At 39.2% G+C, this 16,079-nt stretch overlaps 1 protein-coding gene across 2 annotated transcripts in view; it reads left to right on the forward strand.

Annotated features, from left to right (window-relative positions):
• Positions 1-3,376, forward strand: part of LOC117295359 (conserved oligomeric Golgi complex subunit 1-like) — a 48,587-nt gene extending 45,211 nt beyond the window's left edge. For both annotated transcript variants that reach the window (XM_033777965.1, XM_033777966.1), the window contains exon 29: positions 2,598-3,376. The gene's annotated coding sequence lies outside the window, so the exon portion shown is untranslated. The remainder of the gene's footprint in view (positions 1-2,597) is intronic.
• Positions 3,377-16,079: the final 12,703 nt, after the last annotated feature.

The raw sequence follows: 16,079 nt of genomic DNA on the forward strand, positions 1-16,079 counted from the left end.
AAGTGACCCCTGGGGCACACTGTTCTCAGATCCCAAGACACTCGTGAACAGATCTAGAATGACAAATGATGACAATTGTACTGATGACTAAAAGTTAAACTTGATGGCAGGGGGACCCTGCACGGACTTCTTTGAACTCATGGATTCCTCATAACACTAAGAGAGAAGGCCTCTCCTGTCCAAGCTTGGCCCCTTGGCTCCATCCAGAGATCATTGGTTTGGGAGTTTGTTTCATGTTTAATTTACAGTAACACTCGTTGTAAAGTCGAGCACTGTTTCATTCAATGCGGTCCTGCTTATAAAGAGTACATTCTGAAGTCCCAAATCTCATTTCTGCTGTCCTCTAATATATCAACGTTGTTTTAAAGACAGTGGACACTATTGGTAATTGTCAAAGACCAGTCTTCTCACTTAGTGTATCTCAACATATACATAAAATAACAAACCTGTGACAATTTGAGCTCAATCGGTCATTCTCACTTAGTGTATCTCAACATATACATAAAATAACAAACCTGTGACAATTTGAGCTCAATCGGTCGTCGAAGTTGCGAAATAATAATGAAAGAAAAAACACCCTTGTAATATGAAGTTGTGTGCTTTTAGATGCTTGATTTCGAGACCTCAAATTCTAAAACTGAGGTCTCAAAATCAAATTAGTATAAAATTACTTCTTTCTCGAAGGCTATGTTACTTCAGAGGGAGCCGTTTCTCACAATGTTTGGTACCATCAACAGCTCCCCAATACTCGCTGCCAAATAATGTTTTATGCTAATAATTATTTTGAGTAATTACCAATAGTGTCCACTGCCTTTAAAGAGGTACTTTGCCAGTCCCACCAATCTTGTTTAATACTGTTACAGTGTTAGCCGACTGTATACTATTGGGATTTAAAAAAAAAACACATGGGCAAAATTTCTTAATAATACAGCTTGACAAATGTTAAGTTGGGCACCAGCCACAAAAATGCAAACTTTATGTTTTTTTGGCAGGTAGACTGTTTCTGCTAATTTTCTGTGCTTAGCAAGTTTTGTTTGTGCTTACAGGCTTTATAAAATTGGGCCCTTGGCTATATACATTGAGCTCTATATGCTCTTTAGTTGCTCTAACGTGTGAGTAAAACAAAGATGCGCATTTTAACAGGGTCCAATATTTAAATTTGCACAAGACTTGCACAGTTCCACTCAGAAGGTTTCCCATTTGTTCGGCTGCACTCGCCCTTTAAACGCTGATTAGATCTGAGCATGTATAGGGTGTGCTGCAAATGTAACTGAATAAGTCCCATACAGAGCATCTGATTGCATGAAACCTGATCCCCTGCCAGAAATTGTCCAAATATAGGCAGAGGACTGAACCCCTATGGAGTTTGCATTATAGATGCATGAGTGCCTACAGAAATATACAGGCATATGAACATGTGCATGTGTACATGTAAGTAGGTGCTTTGTCCTCAAAGCAGAGAGCTAAAGAGTCCTTGCAGTAGCAATGCAGTAGTGTAGGAGCTGGGTTGGCTTTTGGTAGGGTGGGGGTGTGTTGACTTGACGTAGCACATGGCAGGCCTGATACTTCACAGAGGCAACAAAGGCGATTGCCTCGGTGTCCCCTGGTCATTGCCTTGGTGCCCTCGAAATGATAAGTACAAATTTGCAATTTCATCATAGGGTGCCCTTTATGAAGAAGAAAATGCCTTGGTGCCCTTGCCCTTTCAAAAACGAAGCATACAGTCCTGACATGGTGTATAACATTTATTGATTCCCAAATCCAGTGACTCAATTCAGAACACAGTTAGCATAACCTGTAATGTGGAATTTGTATAAAAATATTTATCAAAACTTAACCATTACAAGCATCAACAATTAAGTTTTTGTCATTGTCTGGTCCTTGCGCTTTAATTGTTGAGCTAACAATAATAAACTGAAGAAGTTTCTTGTTCATGATCGTTTTTGACAAACATCAGCCTTTAAGAAACACAATACCAAGCGAAATGATTTAAGTACCGTCTGATGGTCTGATATTGAGCAGGTTTTTGGGTTTTTTTTTTCTTTCAATATTTTTTTTTTACATCTACAAGGAGTGAGTCATCTTGAGTCATGAAAGCAATTCAAGTTAAAGGAAACGTTGCAAACAAAATGTAACTCAAACAATTGATCAATGAAGGCTGTTAAAAGAGCCAACAAGCTGTGACATTGTTGAAATCACCTGTTAAACTCAAAGGGGGAGGGGGGGGGGTAAATTCATTTGAAGTACTGTAATTCCCATCTGAAAATGGCAACCAACATAAATTTGCTGCAAATTAAGCAATCATCTTCTACTGTTTCATTTTTTTATTTTGTCTAGATAGTTGAAAAGAAATACTATAACAATGAAAAGCCACAAATTGAACATTTCAGAATCATTCATGTGCCAATGTGGTAGTCCTCCTTGAACTTGCAGTTCTACCTTCCTCCCCCCCCCCCCCCCCCCCCCCCCCCCTCACACTCACCAGCCCCTGACATCACACAAAAGATCGCCACAATTTGGAAATAAAACAGCATCATAGGTGTCAGAATAAAGATGTGATAACCCAATTTTCTTTTTTGTTGATGTATTTTGTTCAGGTCGGTTTGGCGGGAAGCGTGAGTCAACCAATGGGGTCAAAGCGGGGTTAAGAAATGAGATCATTTCAGGAGTACCTAGATGGGAGGTGTAAGCTTCGTCATCAGTCAACCAACAACTGTACCGGGAAGGCAAGACAAACAAGAGATGGGCGTGAAAGGGGGCGGTGCGAACCGTTGACACTTAGTTCTTCAACTTCGTCAAGTGAAGGGTATCCTATGAGGACATTGGAATATTTCAAGGGCACCAAGGCAATGACCAGGGGGCATAGAGGCAATCGCCCTCAATGCCTACGTGAAGTATCAGGCCTGGTTATTTTGGTTCAGGTTCTGGTGAATTACTGCACAATCTCCACATTATTGGGATGTACACGTGCAGGTGACTGAGCAGCAATGATTTACATAAAATGGCCCCCGTGATGATGTTAGCTATGTCCATAGCTCAATAGTTTACCCTTAAAAAATACCAATGGTTGTTGCTTGTATTTACAAGTATAGAAATACTTGTAGTTTTATGAGAATATTCATTATGTTCATAACAAAATGGGTTATTATTATATCATGATTAGTGCAAATTATGGCTATAGGATTTGAGGCATGGCATGGTGAGGTATCAATGTATATTTGGTTTGCAGTAACACCATGTCTGTATCTACTTGCCAGGTAGAGTTTGTTCTTAGAGAACTGTCTTGCTTTATTCTTCTACCGCGGAGCAGATGTTCGGGTTTGGGAGACTTCTCAGTTCTGAAAAGAACTGTCCTGCTTTTTCAACTACTACCCAGCGGATGGTATAGAAAATAGGCTGGGACTACTACTTTAGCTTATAGGATCGTGATTAACTGTACTACCGCGGAGTCAGTTCTTAAATTGGTCTCAACGTTTCGACTGGCTTGCTCTAGTCATCATCAGGAGACTGTAGTTAAAAAGCAGGACAGTTCTTTTCAGAACTGAGAAGTCTCCCGAACCCCAGAACACCTGCTCCGCGGTAGTAGAGTAAAGCAAGACAGTTCTCTAAAGAACAAATTCTACCTGGCAAGTAGATACACACACGGTGTTACCGCAAACCAAATATACAAATTATGGCTACTCAATAAAACTGGAATATTAATTCGGATGAACTTTGCAGATATTAATTAAATGTATGATATTTGGGAAATGAGAGATGAGCTGTTATAATTTAGCTAATATTATAATTACAAATTTACTGGTAGTACCGATTGCCTGACTGAATAATTAATATGTCTAATTAAACAAGGAAAGTCAATCAAATTGAGTTCATTGTTCCCACTGATTTCGGAATATAATGAAGAAACAGCCCTTCGCTCAATCAAATGTCTGTGTGCACATACTCATAATACTGTAGGTGTGTGTGCCTAGACACAGATCTAGTCCCATGTCCCTATTTCTGACTTTGCTGTCAGACTAGAGCAGTACCCAGGTTTGTAAATAACATAATATGTTTTTTACAAACCTAGGTATTGCTCTACTACTGTAGTTCAGTATAATTAATATAAACACCTTTACTGTGCGGTGCAGATGGAGTGCCTTTCAGTTCAATATTTCTTTATTTGACAAAAATAAAATTGACTCAGGACTGAAACTAGTGGAGAAAAACAAACTGCCTGAAATATAACATAAGCAAAGATCAACCCCTGCCACCAGCCCAGTCAATTTCAAGCTGTTTTTCCTCATAATATTTGACTGCTTGCTTGACAGCTAAGTTAATAACAAGTGCTATGGATTGTACAAAAAGCACACACACAACTGAGACAGTAGTTATATCCCAGGCAAGGTATGAGTCAGAGTTTGTATAGAGCGTCCTATTGGCCAACCTGTGATTCATAACTCATTAGCATAATACGACACACACCTCAGCCAGCCAGTCAGTCACTCCTCATTTGCATACCAATCAATGGGCTATTTATAGCAGGGCTACCTTTTAGCACTGTATAGTAACTGTCTTAAAGGTGCAGTGTCTCAACAGATGGTATTGCAATTTCATAGAGATGTGTAAGCATGAAACGTTGCTTATTAGTTGCTGCTAAGCAAAACACAGCAGGGTACCAGATACAGATGTTACATGTGAAATTGGATTAGGCTGGTCACATTATTCTGGTCACATTATTCTGGTCACATTATTCTGGTCACATTATTCTGGTCACATTATTTTGGTGAGCATAATAATGTTGTGCTTACTGTTTGCGCGTAGCATTTCTATGAAATTGGGGCCAGGTCACAGTGTGTTATAACAGTCAGACACTTTGTCTGGCCAAACGGTGCAATAGTGAAAGTGTATTACAACAAAATCTGCCGTATTTCTGTTACCTAAGTTGTATGAATGCATGACAGTGTTATAATAAGCTCTTAACATTATTCAACTCCTCATCAAAGGTGCCTGTACAACTTAGCATTTGGAATGTATTTATTTAGTTTAAGACAACAACATTGTTAACCCACATATGTATGGTTTTTTCTATATCATATTATAATAAAAAAGACTGGATTATGCAATACTGCAAGTCTCGCTTCGAAGCACTTATTTTTGTATTGGGTCATAAAAGCATAAGCAATGGAAAGCATTGCACACTCAAAGGGTTTAAGTGTAATGCTGTGTGTCATATGAAACTTTACTAAATTTAGTAGTCATTCAGTGCCAGTACATCATGTTCACTAAAGAACTGTAAGTCATTTTGGTCAGGATTACATGCACTCTAAATAAACTGTCTAGCCTCCAGATTAGAACCCTAGTGTTGTTGTTCTTAAGTGATTTTCTTTTAAGAGAGGTTCATAGTACTTTTTTTGTGTCTTCCTTCTGCCAAGAAAGAGCCGAAACGGTTTAAGTGAATGAAACGTCAAAGTCTACTTGTCACACGCCATCTGTGATAATTTTAGATAGTGTTTTCTCCTACTTGAGGCTGGGATAGGTTTTGGATATGGATTCGCTGTTGATGCGCCATCTGGTCTGTGGTATCTTTTGATACTGATACTAGTGAGATGTTGTATAGTTCCAGTTCCATCTCATTACTTTCAGATTATATGTGAGAAAAATATGGAAAATGGTTGAGTCTATAGAGCTTTAGGAACATGGATGAACAAAGTATAACTTTCCTCCATGGTAGGACTAGGAGTAAGTCTTGTCGGTGACTGCTAAACATTCCATCATCCCTATGTTCCGACATCTCACCATTTTGATCGCCCCTTGTGATCAGCATGCTAGGGTTTAGGATTAAATAGGGTTAAAATTGGGTTAGGTGTATGATTAGGGAAATACATTAGGCTGAGGGTTTCGGAACAATAGGGGTGTCGGAGAACATGGGTATCGGAAAAAGGGGTGTCGCTGTACCGGATTATAGGGGTGTCAAAACATAGGGGTGTGGAACCTTAATGTGTAACCGTCTTTTCAAATGGTGTTCAAAAAAAAAAAAAAAAAATGAATAAAATCAATAGAAAAAGTTTTGAAATGAGAAGATAAGAGAAAAAAAATTATTATTCAAAAAATAATAATAATGTTTATTTAGAATTGAGAATGGTTCAAAAGAAGTTGCGGAGGTTTTTTTTTTCAAGAGACTGACTTCAACAAACTTCAAAACCAGAGGGGAAGGCAAAGCCGACGATGAACTTTTCTTCAACAAAGCATGATATAGGTCGACTGCCATGCATGCAAAAAAAATCCAAGCAATTCAAGTGAAAATATTTGATCCATTGTGTCAACACTCAACATCAACTGCCGCCGTTAAATTTACGTTTTAATTCTTTTTTCCCCCGTTTCAGCGCTGTGGGCGATTCGATTGTCCCATCCCAGGTGATCCACGCTTTACCTCCAAGCATGAATTCTCCCCCACAACAGCCAGTTGAATATTGCTGCTGTTCAACAAAACTTATGTATACCTTCTAGGAATGTGATACAATACAACAAGAGGTAGAGAAAAGCTGAAGAAAAAGAACCAAGCCAAACTTAGCATTAATGCCCACTCTTTGTGTCACCACCTGCCTTTTGTCAGGCACTCTTTTACACCTGCATAATCCCAAACCACCTGCCTTTGTGTCACCCCTGTTGTTATTGTTGTTCTTTTTTTAAGAGCAATGAGACATTGACCTGTATTAATCTAACAGGGGTCACCTATTGTCTGGTTGCAGCCTCCTGTTCACACTACCTTCTAAGACAAACAAGGCCGGTTTTCAATGGCACCCCATGTTTATTTCCTAAGGTGCGCCAGCCCGTTGCACGTTTTTTTCATGTTTGGCTGTTGTTTTATAAAGAAGTGTGAAAGTGTGTCAAATTTGTGGAACCTTGTCAATGTTTATGTCGGTGTCTGGCTTTTTGTTCGTGTTGGTTCGAACAAACAGTGTTTACCTTTTATCAGTCTATCAGTCTGCAAAATATTAGGAAGGCACGGCACTATCATAGAAAATGTACACAGTTCACTTTAAAAAATAGTACATAAGTTGTTTTAAAGCAAATACTTGTGATCAGCAAACGTTATGCCAAGTATTTTACTTCATTGGATGTTGGTATTTGTGCCAAATTTCAAATCGAAATTAATAAATATAGAAACTTGGGTAAATTATACACATTTTAAAAATCTTTTCTTTTGTTCAATCAATGTGCATTGAATGTTCTAGGTTTCTGTTTCTGTTATCTTTTCATAGATATGGCCCTGGGGCAAAATTTTGATGGCGCTGCCTGCCACACAATTAGGCGTTTAATGGCGCCCTGTAAAGTGCTTAGCCATATATGAACAGTAAGCTAGGAATTATGCAATAATCGTCCAGATGGATTTATATAGATTAGGTAACACAAGTCACTCATAGAAAAGAAAAACCACCAATTCATTGATCGTATACATTCTTTCATTTCCCATCACAAAATGATCTTTTGTTGTATTACTCTCCACACAGATGTTTCATTCATTGCTAGATCATTATCCATTGTGCAAGATCCTGATTAACAACAAAGTAAATTCGAACAGAAAAACTTACTTGCGGGCCCTGTGCCCTTTTTTGTGCCTGACACGAATTTCCATTGTCATGTTAATTTTTCAGAAATGGTGGGTTGGTGCCAGATTGGAATTTCATTGTTTGTGACCCAATTTTCTGTCTGGACGGGAAGGTGAAATAATAGACTTTCATTAGTGGGGAGTTGCTGCTTGATCTAGTCCTCCATCGAGTTTAAACTGACGATACACTTCTCCACATATTTTGATTTCCCAAGGGGAAATTATATGAAACAAAAAATAAAAAGAATAGCCTCACGATTCATTTTATCAACATATTTCTCTTTAGTACATACTACACCAAGATGTCTTTACTGTTTGAAAAATGAGTAATAATTTCCTCCATGGTATCATTTAAAATTAATTCAATTGTTGTGTAATATTTTTATTAGTGCGCTTGCTCTAGGCATGGAGATTTTCTTCCTCCATGCTCTAGGTAGATCAAAGATTTTCAGGCACTCCTGCTAGCAGTGATCGTGGTATACCTTATGGAAAAAAATAGAATGGCATCCGCTGGGATCTCGAACAATATCTGTAAAAAGTGAAAGTTGTTTCGCCCGGCTCTTATATATACCTTTGAATAAAAGGTATATAGGAGGAGGAAGTGACCTATTAAAAGAAACCTAAGAAACTGAAGTATTGTGATGTCACTGTAACTTGGACAAGGACGTTTCATAATCATCTTGCTCGACTTCGTCAGGAAGTTCATTGTTTGCTCAACAAAACTGACTGTTCTAGGAAAGCACCTTTATACAGACATCAAGTTTATTTTATCAGCTTTTTTGTGAAAGGTTCTTTGTATTATTATTTCCGGATTTAATTTTTCCAAAACGTCAGATTATGCGTGACAGGCTACACTTGGAGAGGTTTTGTGTGATTAAGATTCAAGGAAACCGTACCAAGACAGTAGAAGAAATTGTCGGTCCCCATGATTGTATATGTTCTTGTGTTTTATTTTTATTAATGCTATCGAAAATGTCAATTTGTATAAATAGCAAGTCTGACGTTAAGCGATGTCCGGTGAACCATTGTGACATCGGTAATCCGTGCACAAATAGAAATCAATTTGAATACACCATTCGATTTTTCTCGAAAACTGTATACAAACGCTAATACAAGCATACAGGTTCATGACTTTCCAATAACCTCAACAATAAACTCTGAGGATGGAAAACTAAATGACCAGCTTATACCGTGTTTGGTTGAACACAATCAAGGAATCTTTATATAGGCAGCGGCTTCCTTTATGTTTCCAATATTGTGTGTGACCTGAACCGTCTATGCCTTTATTCAGTGGTGTGTTTCAAAAAAGGGGCATCTCGAAATATGACACTGCAGTTCTCGCTAAATAATAGTGACAAAAAGACTATCGGGTGACACTTCCCTTCCAGTTAGTCGGCTGTGATATTATATACCCAAATCACAATCTCAAATAAATTGGTAAGGAAAACCTTCGGGTTGTCAAGACTCTGAGGGGAGGAAGCGTTGGGAACACCGACAGATAAATATGGCATTTTGGGTGACAATGAGGACATTCGCCGTCATCTTTTTTATCAAGGTGAACTGGAAATCGGAAGATCCTCGATCGGAAAGGATGAAGAGAGTCCCTAGGGTGTGTCGTGAATGTATTCGAATGTGCTGGGAGGGGTAGGGGCAAATACATCTGCTTTTCTGCGTACTTGAATAGCGTCTCTTCTTGGAATAACTTTCTCTGACTTGTCTTGGGTTAAGTTGGATTCAGAAGGAAATGTCACACTGTCTGGGTTTGGTTGTTCACTCTGCCTCCGAGAAACGCGGTGCGATGAACGCTTATCTAGACCCTTTTCGAATCCACGGCTTCAGTTCCAGATTCGGCTCAGGCAGGCTAGCTTGGCCCCGCGGTTGTTTTGGCAATTGCGCTTGCTTCGCGTGTGTATGCGCTGCGGGCTTCAGACGAGAGGACGGAGCCTGTGAAGCCGAATCCAAAGCTACAGCCGTGGTTTCGAAAGTGAACGTTTCACCTAATATCGGTCACTATTATGAACTTATAAGTCTATTCACTTGTGGATAGTGTGCGTCCGATTACCACTTGCAGGTAAGGCCAACTTTATCTGCGGGCAATTTATGGACAAGTAACCTCGCGGGTCCCCTGCAGTTGGGGCATTATGCACAAGGTGGGCAGAGTGTGCTCAAGGTTTTCGCTAGGGGGCTAGTATGGTTACCATGGAGGTAGTGGTTAGACTTGGATTTATAAAAGCGTTATAAAGAAATCAAATACGATATCAAGCCAACTTGCCATCGGGTGTATTCGTTGGAAATCCGAGCGATATCACACCACTCTACTTGTGTAATCACGACTGCAATCTCACCTGTCATGGAATGCATAATGAATGATGCCAGTGGAATATCCATCTATATGTATTCTCGGGATGCTGAGTTATCGATTGAAGCACACTTGTTTCAGGGGACAGCGTCGAGACAGTGCGTGATCAATGGAGAACATACCATGACGTGTGTTACAGATTAGGCCTATTTTAACTATTGTATTTTCTGAACATAATTGTATACACGGATTTAGGCCTAAAAGTAAAAACAAAATGGAAAGTAATTGGGTATAATATTTCAGTGAACTCAAGGGTCTTGGTGACAAAATGAATGCTAATTATAATCAATATTTTCACGAACAAAACATTGCATCTACAGTGTGAAACTAATAAACATGGGTTGGGGATAGGGTTAACATTTCCTGGAGGGTTGCCCATGGGAATTATAGCTCTGCAGTGTGAACAGCGGCGCTATAAATGGCAAGAAAAAAATTACACGGTCAAAATACTAAAATTCAATACATAAATGAAGGCCTGGGTCATACAGTTGAGCGAATGAACGTTGGGGGAAACAGTTACACATTTAGACCTCTTAGCTCCATTGCTAAAGGCCATTCACACTACAATGGGTACAGCGGATGCAAGTATTGCTGAGATTTTATCCTCCTTTGATTATATTTAAAGCTTATAACAAGCTTTAACCAGTTCCATAAAGGCTGCCTTTCACTATTCATCTACAATTTTGTAACATTCGACTCGCCAAAAGAGAACACAGCTTCCATCTTTCCAGGACAGTCTTGTTCCCAACTCTAATTCCCGTGGGGATGCTTTCACAACAATGATTCATACACAGTGTATACCTACGGGCAGGCAAGACCAAAACAGGTAGATTTATACATCATTTCTGAAACCTACATCCATTTCATGGACCATGCTTCATGACATGACCCAGGTCTTCAATCCTGGGCCAGAGGTGATTTGGATACCAACCCTATTAGGGTACACAATCACTCAGAGGTCCCTGTGGATTGCAAGGTAATTACGTTTTGCTTCTCCACTGCCCTAGTTTTTCTTTGCTTTGACCTCTTGTGGTAAGAACGTTCACCTTTTGCTGCAAGTTTTTGTTCAAAGATTTGTAAGTGTTTAGCCGTTGTTTGATGTGTGAAAACTTGGCCCTTATAACCGGACCATGATCTGACGAACTACCCCAGCCTCAAATCAAAGTACACTGGATGAAGAGAGTTTTGATCTTAATTGGTATATTATATGGATAATTCTGAACATAATGACTTCTCACCTCTTCCCACACGTAAACGCTGGTAATAAATGGAGTTAGAAATGTTTTGTGAAGTTAACTTGCTCCTCAAGCATGGAATTCGTAACTACTCCAAAAAAAAAAATCGATGATCTTGATGGGAATAAAACGTGACTTTATTCGAATGAAACTTCACATATTATGGTTTTTTAAAATCAGAATTATGCTGACAAAAACCCAACACGATGACAATACCTTTAACACGGACAAGGGTAACGGGTTGCTCCCTTCTCTATGCTTTATTCAAGGTACTAAGATTTGAATGCGCAACTTGCAGACAACAGAACAGACCATCCCCCAAGGAAGAGTTCAAAGCAACCCAATGCATCTTCGAAATTGTTGACACTATACGCGTAGCGAGAGGGGAATAGGGGGCTTAAAGTCACCTGGAAGTGGTATTTTTTCAAAGCTTTTGTCATTAATATATGTGTTTTGATGAGTGGAATGTGAATAAACAGTTAGCTAAGGTTTTAAAAAATCAGTTCTTATGTTATTTACAAATTTAAGAGTAGACCCCGACCCGAGAGGGCGCTGTTCGTGACGTCGATCGAGGCAGACCTTGTCCGTAATGGGCAGAGTAAACACAATTGCAAAGTACATGTACGGACCAAATCGTGAGTACATGCCGACCGGGTGTATTGCTTCTGAACGCAGAAAAACACTGTTAGAAATGTACCAACTTACGACTTGGACGTACATGTACTTTGCACGTGTGTTTACTATACGCATTGCAGGCAAAGTCTGCCTCGATTGACGTCACAAAAGGGGTAGGCGGAGTCAGCCCCTGAAAAACTTTATATATTTTTTAAACATATAAATCGTGACAAACAATTACTAAAAAAATTGTTTTATTGTTCGTAAGCATATACTCTTATGTTTGAAAGAAAAAAAATTATATTTCCAGGTGACTTTAAAGGAGCACGTTGCCTTGGATCGGACGAGTTGGTATTTGAAAAGCGTTTGAAACCGTTTGTTATGGAATGCATATGGTTAGAAAAATGTTTTAAAAGTATAACATAATGGTCCACACAAGTATCACTCAAAATTGCACGGTTTTTATTTTACGTCGCTAACTAACACGGTCGGCCATTTATGGGAGTCAAAACTTTGACTCCCATAAATGGCCGACCGTGTTTGTCGACGAGGTAAAACGAAAACCACTCAATTTCGAGGAATATTTGTGTAGATCATTGTATTCTACTTTTAAAACATCTTTCTAACCATATCGATTGTATTACAAACAGTTACAGGACGTTTTTCAAAGACCAACTCGACCGATCCAAGGCAACGTGTTCCTTTAAAAATTGTATACACGATGAAAATGATGACAACAATTGTGGAAGACCCCTTCCACTCTATTCTCTTGTAAACACCTAAACCATGGAAGGAGGACACACAATTCAACTCGCCAAACACAACATTGTTCTTGCCATATATTGCTCCCCAGTGGTGGGTGTGAGTGTGTGATATGACCTCACAATGAACCGAGGCGCTTGTTTTGGGACCCCGTACGCCTTCTTCAATTAGCGAACTGTCCCCCGTCGGGTTTAGGGGCAACCCTAGCCAAGGCACACGCTGTGAGTTTCAAACAGTGCTGACCTAAACCCTATTGCCCTTCGATGTGTCATTGTCGACCTGGTGAACGTGCAGGGCCGTTGAGTTTAAGGATTTCACACTGAAATTCAAGTTCTTATGGAGTGATTGACATAGTCCCTACATCATATTACCAGATAAACCCAAAGGAGTAATAGAAGTTGCGTTTGTTATTACTTGGGGTTGTTCGAGTTCAACCAGGTATCAAAACACATAACAAGAGATGTTCGAACAACTCTTTAAAGGACTTTTGTTTTTTTGAAATTTTGCTGAAATTTACAACAAGTTTGGACAACTTTACTATAGAGTGTGAATCATGAAACGATGGAAGCGTATGAATAAAAGAACCCTCTATCTTATCGTGTATGTACACACGTACACGACAAGTAGTCGAACACGATAACTTATCGTGTATAATACGTATGCGATGAGAACAAACTTATCGCAAATCCAACTTATCGTGTACGGTACGTGTAGAAGATATTTTAAGACCTACCGTGTACATTATACGAAAGTTATATTAGCCTATACATTAAGATAGAGCCTTTTTTTATATTTATGCTGCGTTTTTGCAGGTGCTTGCGAACGGTGGCAATATTCGGATGTTATTAGCACCAAGATGCAATGGCTGCGATTTGTTGTTATCAAAGAAGGTTGTGCCTACATGGTCTTGAGTTCCAAGGATAGGCCTAGGCTTGAGTTCGAGGATTTATGTGAGGTCACATGTACTGTAGGCTCAAGCTCCGTATAAGTTTGAACACCTATACACGCTTCAAGCAGGTGGACGGAACTAAGCCGTAGCCTAAACGGAATCCCTGTTTTCGAAAACACACACACACACACCCCCACATTCCAAAAGCCATTACTCGTCATTTCAGCTCGATATCCCTGGTTTCGAAACCACACACACAAACACACACACACTATTCCCAAAGTCACTCATCATTCCATTTCCAGCTAAAGGAATTTTACACTCAGTAAATATTTGTACCGCTTTTCACACATGATTCTGTCGATATCTTAGCATGTGTAAGTGTGTTAATGCGCTAATTGTTCCATGTTGGCTTTGCCAGCCAATTGAAGACTTAAGCAATTAGGACGGATTTTTGTTTAGTTGTTTGCTAATAATAGCACCATGCTAAATACTTCTTGACTCACTCTAAAATAAAGAGGCAAGTTTCAATGAAAAGGCCATGTGAATTACTGCTGGCACATTGAGCTATAATAATATTATTTTCATAACAGGGATCCCTGTACAGTTATGAAAATAATATTATTATAGCTTAATATTATTTTCATAACAGGAATCCCTGGCTTGAATAATAAGAGTATATATATATATATACTCTTATTATTCAAGCCATAAATCCACTGATACAAATCAAAAGCAAAGAGGAAAACCGTAATGAAAATGGAAACAAATGAATACACACATTAATACAAAGTTGAACAAAATTGAGAAAATATGGAGATCTGTTCTGTGATGTGTAACTTCATCACCGCAACATCCCACAATTTACAAGCAATAAAAACCAGCACTTTTATTTGTCAATCAATCAATCAATCAATCAATCAATCAGAGGGAATTTATATAGCGCCAAAATCAACCGAAGTTGTTCAAAGGCGCTCAAGACAGTGCGATGAAATTAATTTTGTTACACTTGTTGGAATAGAAAACTTCTGAGAAGTTTCTTGAAAATGTTAGCATCCTTGATGTGGTTAGAGAGAGTGTTCCATCATCTTTTGGTCCAAAACAGGAGAGTGAGACAGGAGATTTGTCTTGTTTTATTATTTCTCGATTAATTTTCAAGAAGCTGAGAGAGACTTTGATACTGAGGTGCTCTTTTGGCTTTATGTTGCTATAGTTCAGGACTTTTTTTGTGTGACTTTGGTGAAACTTTTCAGGAAACAAAACTGAAGGGAACCTATTGCTCATCAGCGACTGTTTCAACTGAACTTGAATCACCCACCCTCCTCCTACATTCAAAAATTTGCATCCCAGAGCCAACAAGTTTCCTCAATGCTAACGCAAGCTGCAAGATGAAAGAGCTGTGTGTTGCATACCTCACGGAGGCACTGAAGGCGATTTGCCCTTGAAATGCTTCAATACAAATGTAATTCCCTCAAAGGTGCCCTTTCATGAGAAAATGCCTTGGTGCCATTGCCCTTTCAAAAACGAAGCATTTCAGGTCTGACAACGTATTACGTAATGTTTGAAGCAGTATTGCATGGTGGGCGGGTTTTATTAGCGCACTAATCGTCTATCCAGTCTCACTGTTTCTCACAGCTCCTGATGAGCTTTATACTACGGAGAAAGGACCACATCTTGAATGCTCCTCCATGAATGCTTTTGAGTCAAGGTATCTGTTTCGTTTGTATGGAGAAGAATGATTAATCTAGATCCTTGCATAACCAAAGTGATAAGAGGGATAAACGGCGTTGTAACACATTACGTGACCGCAAAGTTTTTAACAATTGGATGTTGACTTGTGAAGGGTGTTTGGAGGGAGGGAGGATTGTTAATGACCTTTTTTCACAGAGGGGTCAAACCATGGTCAAACCTTGGGGCAAACCAAGACTGCCTCTGATTTGAATTTGTACTAATCTATCTAATTGTACAGCTTAAACAATCTGTGAATAAATTTATAGTCTAAAGGGACCCTGTAAGCTAGGCTTGTTCATGGTGCCCTCCTCTTATTATCCTTTGTACCTATTAATGCTTATAGTTTCTGGTTTATTTATTGTGATACTTGGAAAATAAAACAAACAAACAAACAAACAAACAAACAAACAAACGAACAAACAAACCAACTCAATATTGATGACAGTACTCTGTTCTCTCTTCAAAAAACTCCCAGGCCAGGAAGGAAATCTGGATTCCGTGTGCCAAGGGGCCTGACCCATTCGTGGGTCAGGGTGACCCGGAAATCCGACCCTGTGTGAGTTTGGCACGAAAGTGTCAACAGATTCTTGGTCACATACTGACCCAGAAAGGGTCTGAGATCTGGAATTCTGGTCATATCAGACCTGGTGGATTTCACAAAACCTCGAAACTTGTTTTTAAAAAAACCCGCTAGGGTTACATTTTATGTTGGAAAATTACGGTTGTCGAAACACAGGGGTGTCGAAACACGAGTGTAACGGCATTGTCAGGTCCATTATACTGGAATACGGTTTCAAGAGTGACATTTTCAATATAATAATTTGATGGCAACATTGAGAAAATGTCTAATTATTGTGGTGTAAAATCTGCAAATGTTAAAAATGTTGGGAGGGGATA

Source organism: Asterias rubens, chromosome 10 (assembly GCF_902459465.1).
Source record: "Asterias rubens chromosome 10, eAstRub1.3, whole genome shotgun sequence".
In the NCBI taxonomy this organism is placed as follows: Eukaryota; Metazoa; Echinodermata; class Asteroidea; order Forcipulatida; family Asteriidae; genus Asterias; species Asterias rubens.